This window comes from Chinchilla lanigera, unplaced genomic scaffold (assembly GCF_000276665.1).
Source record: "Chinchilla lanigera isolate Chin_1 unplaced genomic scaffold, ChiLan1.0 scaffold00021, whole genome shotgun sequence".
Classification (NCBI taxonomy): Eukaryota; Metazoa; Chordata; class Mammalia; order Rodentia; family Chinchillidae; genus Chinchilla; species Chinchilla lanigera.
Window position 1 is genome coordinate 24154902 of NW_004955422.1, and position 10285 is coordinate 24165186.

Sequence of the window (10285 nt, forward strand, 5' to 3'; positions counted from 1 at the left end):
ACTTGCAAAAGATACATCTGAGAGGAATTTTATCTCCAAAATGAAGAACAATTAAAATTCAATAGGAAAATGGCCAATAAAAATGGTCGAAAGAACTAAATACAATTCTGCAGATGAAGCTATCGCTATGGTAAATAAAAATATGAAAAACATGCTGGAATCCTATGCTGTTATGAAACTGCAAATTATGAGAATTTCTTATTGAAGTGACCAAAATGTCAAACAGTGCCAACACCAAGTGCTGGCAAAAAGTCACTCATTGTTGGTCAGATGCAAAATATTGTTACTTTGGAGGACAGCTCAGCAGTTACTTTTAAATATAATTAAACATCACTTTTATGTAAAACCCAGTAATTGTGCACCTTGATATTCACCCAATTTGTTTGAGAACTTACAGTGAGACAAAAAAGCTGTGTACGCCTTTATAAGTGTTTACACATAATTGCAAACATTTGAGGGCAGTGAAGATGTACTTCAGTAGACCCGAAGGTAAACTGTTGTGTATTCCTACACTGGAATATTAGCCTGAGACTTTTTAAAATGAGCTGTCAAGTCAGGAAAATCCATGGGAAAAGATTAAACACACATTGCTGAAATAAGGAAGTCAATCTCAGAAGGATAAATGCTGTTTGATTCCAACTGTACAATTACATGACATTCTGGAAAAGGCAAAAATGTGCAGATAGTTTAAGTAAAAAATCAAATAAACAAGCAAACAACCTGCAGTGATATCCAGGAGTTTAGGAGCAGACTGTGAATAAGTAGAGCATAGGGGATTTTTAGGGAAGTGAAACTATTTTGCATGAAACAATCATAGTGAATATTACATCATGATAGTATAGGAAATAGCTCCAACTAAATAGCACTATGAGTTTGGCATTTCATAAACCCTATGGAATGGTACAAGGGGAGAGTAAAAGATAGTACAAAGTAAGCTATGCACTTAATATTGTACAAAATATTCCATATTCTACAATATGTTAATAGATGAATCAGTGTGTAGGGTGATGAAAGAGAGACTTGAGGGCACATTCTACTTTCTGGCCCACTTTTCTGAAAGCTGTTCTTAACAATATTTAAGTTACTGTGCATGTATGTCTTCATATCATAAAAAAAGTCAAATGAGTGGACACATTAAGTTTCAAGGAAGATTTCTTCATGTAAATACAAGACTGATACAGTAATCATTTTCTTATTTTGCGTTGTGTGTATAGTTACTTGTGTGATTTTAGACATCCACCTTCCGTCTCTTTCCCTACTCAGGTAAACCTTGATGACCACACATATTACTGTTTCAAGTTTTCCAGTATTTGTTTATATCATAACCTTATTTATAAGATGTGTTCATATGTACCTTCAGTAGTCTTGTCATCCTTGTGTTTAATGGTACATTTCTGGAAAGAACATGCACTCTCCTCAATTCCCCTTGCCCTCCATTACCACATAGGTTTTTACTGTGTGTATATGTGTGACAATCACAATAGTAGAAAATAGGAAAAGGAAGATCAGATACATGTCTTACACAGATTTATCAAATATTACATTCTTATCATTTTTGCTTGAATTATTTTGTTGAATTACTCCAAATTGCTACATTAAATTAAAAATATATCACTGTAAATGTTTCAGTGTATATCTTTTTTGTTTTTGTTTGTTTGCAGTACTGAAGATTAAATGCAGGGCATTCACACTGAGCTACCTGCCCAGTGCCTTTTTTTTTTTTTTTTTTTTTTAGACAGGGTCGTTCTGTTTTTCTCATGAAAAAGCTAGGCTAGGCTAGAACTTGTGATTCTTTTGCCTCAGCCTTTCAGAGTTCTGTGATTACTGGCATGTACCACCAACACCCAGCTTTTAGAATATATATTTTTAAAATGTGAAGAATTTTCTATTTTAATCACATACTACTTTTATAACCCTAAGAAAAATACCAGTTATTTTCCTTAATTTTTCTAATGTCCAGTTATATTGGTAATTCCCCAACTGTTAAACTGAGTACAGCTGTTTGTTTTTTTTCCCTTTAACCAGGACTTAAAGGATAGTCCCTTGAATCCTTGGAATACTGTCACTTATGTTGTTTCTCACTCATATTCTTCGACCTGCCAGTAAGGTGGGGAATAAAAATCAGTTTTTAGGATGCAGAACTTTGTGCGAATTATAGCTTTTGATGTCAGGGGCAGGGCGTGCTGCATTGTGGGAACAGATCTTTGCTATCTCTGTGCACTACTGCAGAGTCATTCCTGCCATAATCATCAGCCAGTTAAGCAGGTGAATGTGGAAGTCCTTGTGGCATGGGACCTGTGCTAGACAGTGCCTCAGCCTTGGTTCAGAGCTCAGTGACTGGGCTCCATGTGTTCCAGACACTGCAGGACAGTGAGTTGGGTGCTGGGCAGGGCTGGGGCCTTATGTGGCCCAAGGGGCCTTCTTCTACCCCAAATACCAACCTCAGCCAGTTGAGGACCAGAAGTACAGGATTGCCATGCCCAGTGAAGACATACACGGATAACGCTGGAGGTTGGAGGAGTAGGAACAAATGATGTTATTTTCAGAAATCCCCATGTAACCTTCGATTGCTATCCTCATTACCAGACACCTGTCCCCATCGCTTGGTATTTTATTACATCATCAGGATGATCGTGTTTTTTATTGTCATGCCTGATCTGAGAAAGACCTTCCCAATAAACATGATGCCCTACGAACAACCATGCTGCCTTCAGCAAACAGAACGGATGGTCATGAAGAAATTTAGGACTGGACCTGCAGTCTCTCTGATGCCAGAAGCTTTGTGGGCACACCTGTGCTGATCATCCTTGCAGCTTTGACCTCAAACATTCCATCCAGATTCTTTGAGACTTCGACTCCCAACCCCAAACCCTATATATGCTTAGCCTCCCCTCCAGATATTCACTGGTATCCTCCAGTTTCAGCCTGCTTGTACCTAGACAGAATTAAATCTATTCTTTCCCACAGGCTTGATCTCCCAGTGTTTCCTACCGTGCCATTAATTATATTTGGTGCATGAAACCCAGGACAAGAGAGGGTCCCTCATGAGAGGGTACTACACCCTATCTTGAGCCTTTTTCCACTGAGGTCACATGGTGACACTGATTCCAGACTTTGCTGTACTGTTGCAGGCAGTTTCTGCTCACTTCACACCCAGTAAGACCTCTTTATACTTTTAACAATCTTTGTGCCCTTAAGCATCCCCTATGTGCTGCTGCCACCAACTTAGCTCTGTACCTTTAACTGTCTCTGTGCCTGACCTTCTCCCTCACTGCTGCTGGCTACTCCCTAGTTCTGCTCCTCACCAAGGCCTGAGACAGACAAAGGCTCATGTCTGTCTCAGTTACTTTTCTCTCATTGCTGGGACAAAATACCTGACACACAAAGTTAAAGAGGGAAACATTTACTAGGTCACAGTTTGTAGTGGTTTCAGTCCATAATTAGCTGGCTCCAAGGCAAAGTGGCACACGGCAGAGGGGCAATCATTTATGGGAGCAGAAAACAGCAAATGCAACCAAAGGAAGAGGAAGAGAGAAGACTATTTCTGTCCCTTATATTGTATGCAGGTTACTCATCCTGGGGTGGGTGGAGCACTCACATCCATAATCCCAGCACTGGACCATGAATCAGTCACAAACTGTAGATTCAGCCACATCCAGACACAAACCATAAAAGTGCCTTTAAAGCTAATGCTCTCCAGGGAGACAGGCCCCCCTTGGTGGCTGATCAGTTGTGGTGATGAATGCTTTGCTCTTTCACCCATGCTCCCTATTGCTTTGGGTACAACTGAAGCCACTCACTAGGGCCCTGATGCTGCTCTTATTTTGCCACTCCAGGCAGGACAGTTACCTCTCTCTGCCCTCCATTGGGAACATTCCTCCTTCTATCCCCCTTTCCTGCTCATCTTGTCTCTTAAAAAATCTGAACCATTTCCATCTCCACCCTAATCTGAAGCCTAAGCAGCTAATATTTTTCTGCAACACTGCATGGCCATGATACACATTGGAAAATGGTTCAAGGTGGCCAGAACCCAGGACTTTTGATCTCTCCATTCTGTGGGATTTAGACAATTACTACTGGAGGCTAAACAGGTGGTCAGAAGTCCTATACACACACAGGTATTCTTTACACTCCATAATATTTTCACTTTGTGCACCTCATGGGATCCCTCTCAAATTCTTTCTGTCCCATCTATACCCACTTGACAAGACGTAGACTCTCTCTGATGACAAATCCAACTGATTTTCTCTCCCCTGGCAGTATCTGCAAACTCCCACCCCTACTGCTGCTTCATCTCCTCGGGAACCCCCTGCTGCTACAGCTGCACCCTCCCTTCTCTGGATCCTTCTGCTGCTACAGTGGTTTTTTCTCCTCCTCTAGAGTTTCCCACTGTTGCAGCTGCTCCCTCCCCTCCTGTAGGGCCTCTGCTGATCAGGTGTCTGTTCCCTTATTTATCTGGCACTTCCCCTTGACTTTAATCCTCCTCTGTACACTATACCTGACTCCACTCCACCCCATACCCAAGCTAGATTTCAGTTTGGCCCCCAAAGGCTCCCTGATTCTCAGTTTCCACTCTGTGAGGTGGCAAACACAGAGGGAATTGTTAGAATTCATGTTCCTTTCTCTCTCTCTCTCTTTTTTTTTTTTTTTTGGTTTTTCTCCGATACCAGGAACCGAACTCACAACCTTGCGCTTGCCAGGCAGGCGCTTTGCCGCTGAGCTAAATCCCCAGCCCCCATGTTTCTTTCTCTTTGACAGGCTTCTAAATTAACCAGTATCTAGGCCCTTTCTCGGATCCCATCCAATGTATCCAAGAATTTTGATGCTTAACTCAGTCATATAACCTAACCTGGATGGATTTAAATGTGATTCTTGGCTCCACTCTCTCTTCAGAAAAGCAGCAATGAGTGATTTCCCTGGTCCAGTCCTATGGAGATCAGGAGTACTTCCTTCAGACTGACCTTCCAGTGGGCACTGCAGCTATCCCCCAGGAAAACCCGAAGTGGAACTATCAGGCAGAATCTGAGGACATAGCAAACTGAGACCATACAGTTTCTTACTTAGTACAGGGACTTTGCAGGGTGGACCATAAGGTAGCTAATTTCAATAAGCTAAGGGAAACCACTTAGAACAGGGATGAAAATCCAGCTCAGTTCATGGCTCATCTGGCTGCTGCTCTTCCATGATAGATAACATTAGACACAGAAAGTCTAGAGGGACACCTTGTCTTAAAGATTCATTTTATTACCCATCAGCACCAGACATTTGTAAAAAATTACAGAAACTAGCAGCTGCCCCTAAGACCTCACAACAGGAGTTTATCAATTTGGCTTTCAAAGTCTTTAATAATAGAGATAAAAGTGATTAAAAACAGCACATTTCTGAGGTGCGGACGTTAGCCTCCACTGTAAGAAACCTTCAGGCTGGACCAGACCCCCAACCCATTGCTAAAAGCATTTCTATGGCCTTTCTGCTCAAGAGCATCCTTCCAGGGCCATGCTTTAAATGAACTGTCACTGAGCTAGGGAATGCCACAGCCTGGGATGCCCCCTAAGCCATGTTCTTCCTGTGGGGCTCCCCACTGGAAGTCAGACTGCCCAGTGATGGCAGCTACCTCTGCCACCTCTGGGCTACAATCCCAGGATCCCCCAACCAGCTCCTTCTCAGAACTTCTTGGCCTGGCCACTGAAGACTAACTAGGCCCAAAACCTGTGGAGGCCACCTGGAGCATTTTAAATGCTGAAATCCTGGTAACTCTTACAGTGGAGGGTAAGTCCATCTTATTTTATTATTTTTAATTGGTAAGGGTGCTTGTCACTACACTTTGCCTTCCTTCCAAGGCCCAACCTCCTTGGCCCCAATTACTATTGTGGGTATTGACAGTAAAATTTTCAGACCTCTTAATATCCCTCTCAATCCTAACCACCCTTATGCTGTCCCCAAACAATACCCCATTTCTGACCCAGTTTTATGGGGACTGTAGCTGTCTTCGTAACTTTTCTCTCATTGCTGAGACAAAAATTAAGGAAGGAAAGGTTTATTTAGCTCACAGTCTGTGGAGATTTCAGTCCATAATCAGCTGACTCCAAGGCAGGGTGGCATGGCACAGGGGAACACTTAAAGGCAGCAGAAGACAGCAAAAGCAACAAGAACAAAATGGAGGAGAACCAGCCTCTTTTCCTCCCTTGTATTGTATGTAGGCTACCTGCCCTCAGAGGTAGCACTCACACCATCACCATCTCTGTGCCCTCTTCTTGCACAGGTTCAGTATGTTTACAGAGTAAGGACCCTGGCCCCCACTAAGTCACTTAATTAAACTTCTAAACTTGAGAACACAATGAACACCATCTTAGAGGGTAAAGGCAAGTCCTCTACATCCCGGATGTAGAACTTCTAAGTTACTTAGTTAAGCTTCTAGGCTTTTCAGGTTGACACAATGTATCAATCATTACAATAGCCATGTACCATACAAAATTATCTTTCAAAATTACTGGAGAAATAAGATACTTTCATGACAAAGAACAACTGAAGAAATGACCACCAAACCACCACATAAAGAGTAATGAAAGAAACACTAGATAGAAATAAAAATTACCACAATTCCAAGAACAACAACAGAAATGAACTACCAAGCAGAATAAGCAATTAAACAGAGGGGAAAAGAAGGGAACCAGCAACAGGAAAATAACATGACAAAAATAAGCCAATACGTATCAGTTATAACCATTAATGTAAATGACCCTAATTCACCAATCAAAAAAAAAACAGACCAGTGGAATGGATCAAGAAACATGATCCAAAATATGCTGTATATGAGAAACACATTTAACTCAAAAAGAAACTCATAAACTAAAAATCAAAGGAGGGAAAACAACACTGCATGCAACAGGAACCCCCCAAAAAGCAGGGGTAGCTATTCTGTTTGCAGACAATGTGAACTTCAAACCAAGAATGATCAAAAGAGATAAAGCAGATCACTACATACTTGTAAGGGGAATAGTGGTAGGATCAAAACTTCAACAGGAAGAGATAACAATCATAAATATATAGGCACCAAATATAGGAGCACTTAATTATAAAAGACAGCTATCAATAGACATGAAAAATCAAATAAGCAATAGCACAATTGTTACAGGGAAACTTAACACCCCATTGTCACAAAGAAATAGATTAACTAGGTAAAAAATCCACACACACACAAAAAAAACCACCCAGAACTGAACCAAACCTGTGAACAAATGGATTTAGTAGACATTTACAGAGTGTTCCACCTAACAACGTCAGAATACACACTCTTCTCAGCTGCACATGGGACATTCTCTAAAATAGATCATATTCTAGCCCATAGAACATGCCTAAGTAAATATAAAGGAGTTGAAATTATCCCACACATATTATTTAATCAGAGTGCAATGAAATTTGAAATTAATGACAAGAGAAACTGCAAAAACTCCATAAACACATCAAAATAAAATAACTCCCTCCTGAATAACCAATAACCAGTCACAGATGAAATTAAACAATATCTACAATCAAACAAAAATGCAGATTATCAGAATCTGTGGAACACAATGAAAGCATTCCTCAGAGGCAAATATAGAACAGTGAATTCTCACATAATAACAAAGAATAGCATAACAGAATAGCATAAATAAATAACCTAATGCCACACCTCAAGCTTCTAGAAAAAGAAAACCAAATCAAACCCAAACCCCAAAGAAGGGAAGAAATTATAAAAATCAGAGCAGAAATTAATGCAATGGAGACTAAGAAAACAATACAACAAATTAATGAATCAAAGAGTTCGTTCTTTGGAAGAATAAATAAAATTGATAAACCCCTAGCCAACCTTATCAAAAAAAGGAAAGAAAATCTCAAATTCATACAATAAGGAATGACAAGGTTGAAATCATTATAGATCCTGTGGAAATCCAGAACATTATTAACATCCACTTTGAAAATCTTTATTCTAATAAGACAAAACACAGAAGAAATAGGCAGATTCCTAGAAATATATGAATTACCAAAGCTGAATCAAGAAGATATAAAAATTCTGAATAACCCAATATCAGCTAATGAAAATGAAAATGTTATTAAAAACTTACCAACAAAGAAATGCCCAGGTCCAGATGGATTCATGGCTGAATTCTACAAGGAATTCACAGAAAATTCTATACATTTAACAACAATACACCTCAAACTCTTTAATGAAATTGTGAGTGAATTAATTCTCCTATTTCATTCCTGGAGGCTACCCTGATACCAAAACAAGGGAAAGAAACAAACAAACAAAAAGAATTGCAGGCCAATCTCCCCAGTGAACATAGAGGTAAAAATCTTCAAAATATACTAGTAAAAGAATGCAGCAAATCATCAAGAAGATTCTACACCATGACTGTTATGGTTGGTGTCTGTATGTCTCCCCAAAGCCACATGCAGTCATGGGGAGGGCTTTTAGAGCTTATGATTGATTCATGGGTGTGAGAGCTATACATGCCCTGGGGCAGACAGTTTGCATATGTAAGGGAGAGAAAGAGGCTTCTTGCCACCACTCCTCCCTATTCTGCTCTTGTTGCTTTTGCTGTCTTCTGTTGCCATGAACTGTTGTCCTCTGCCATGTGCCACTCTGCGTTGGAGTCAGCCAAGTATTGACTGAAACTTTCACAAATTATAAGCTAAATAAGCCTTTCCTTCCTTAATTCTGGGTGTCAGGTATTTTATCTCAGCAATGACAGAAATGTAACCAAGACAATGACCAAATGGGATTCATCCCAGGAATGCAGGGATGTTTCAACATATGCAAATCAATAAATGTAATAGACCATGGCAACAGAGCCAAAAACAAAAATAGCATGATCATCCCAATAGAGGCAGAAAAAGCTTTTGATAAGGTCCAACACTCATTCATGATAAAACACCTACTGAAAATCAGAATAGATGGTCTTTACCTCAATCTGATAAAAGTCATCTATGAAAAACCAATAGCCAACATCATACTAAATAGACAAAAATTGAAAGCTTCCATTTTAAAATCAGGATCAAAACAAGGATGTCCATTATCACTATTCCTATTCAATATAGTTCTGGAAACATTACCCAGAGCAATTAGACAGATGAGAAAAATAAAAGGAATAGGGATAGGAAAGAATGAAGTGAAATTATCATTATTCACAGATAACATGATATTCATATAGAAGACCCCCAAAACTCTACCAAAAGACTACTAGATTTAATAACCAAATTCAGTAGTGTAGCTGGATATAAAGTCAGCACTCAAAAATCAATAGCATTCCTGTACACAAACAACAAACTCACTGAGAGAGAAATTAGTGAAATGATACCCTTCACAATAGCATCCAAAAGAAATGAAATACTTAGGAAGCAATCTAACAAAGGAAGTAAAAGATCTATATATTGAAAATTACAGTACTCTGAGAAAGGTGATCAGAGAGGATATCAGAAAATGTTAAGATATTACTTATTCATGCAGAGGAAGAACCAACATAGTGAAAATGGCCATACTCCCAAAATTGTTATACAGATTTTATGCAATCCTGTTCAAAATATCGTTAGCATACCTCACAGATCTAGAAAACAAGTCTTAAAATCCATTTGGAAACAGAAGAGATCTAGAATAGCAATGGCAATCCTGGGCAATAAAGGCAAGGCAGGAGGCATCACAATCCCTGGCTTGAAACTATACTCCAAAGTTACTGTCATAAAATCAGCATGGTACTGTGACGGAGACCACTACAAAGTGATTCTGAGCAGGATTTAAAATTAACCAGTTGTCTTTCCATGTTTACTTATGAATCTAAGGCCACAGGTAAGGATGCCTAGTTTAAACCCCTATTAATGAAAAGGAGACTGCAGCTGCAGGCTCCACACTCCTACAATAAATGTCAACCTAAAGATAAGGTAGTTCTCCTGATTGACATAATTTACTACTTAGGAAAATATGTTCCAAGGTCCTGCTAGATTCAGATTCCCACATTTCCTGCAGTATCCTCCTCCTTTTTTGAAAACCAAATAAATACAGGCTTCCCAGAGAACTTCTTTGTCTTAGCCCCAGAGAATCTCAAATTTTTTTTTTTTTTATTTTAAAGAGCAAAAGAAGGATAACATAATAATAGGAAGGGCTTACCAAATTACAGACAAAGTGGTAGGAAATTATCAATGGTTACTGTTTTACATATTGTTATCTACAAGATAGTTTCTCAGGAAAACAAATAGACAAATGATAGTGAGTTACAGACAAAAGAGGTAGGAGATTATCAATAGTTGT

At 39.4% G+C, this 10285-nt stretch overlaps 1 pseudogene; it reads left to right on the top strand.

The window, feature by feature from the left end:
• Nucleotides 1–82: 82 nt before the first annotated feature.
• Nucleotides 83–10285, top strand: part of LOC102026882 — a 24308-nt pseudogene continuing 14105 nt past the window's right edge.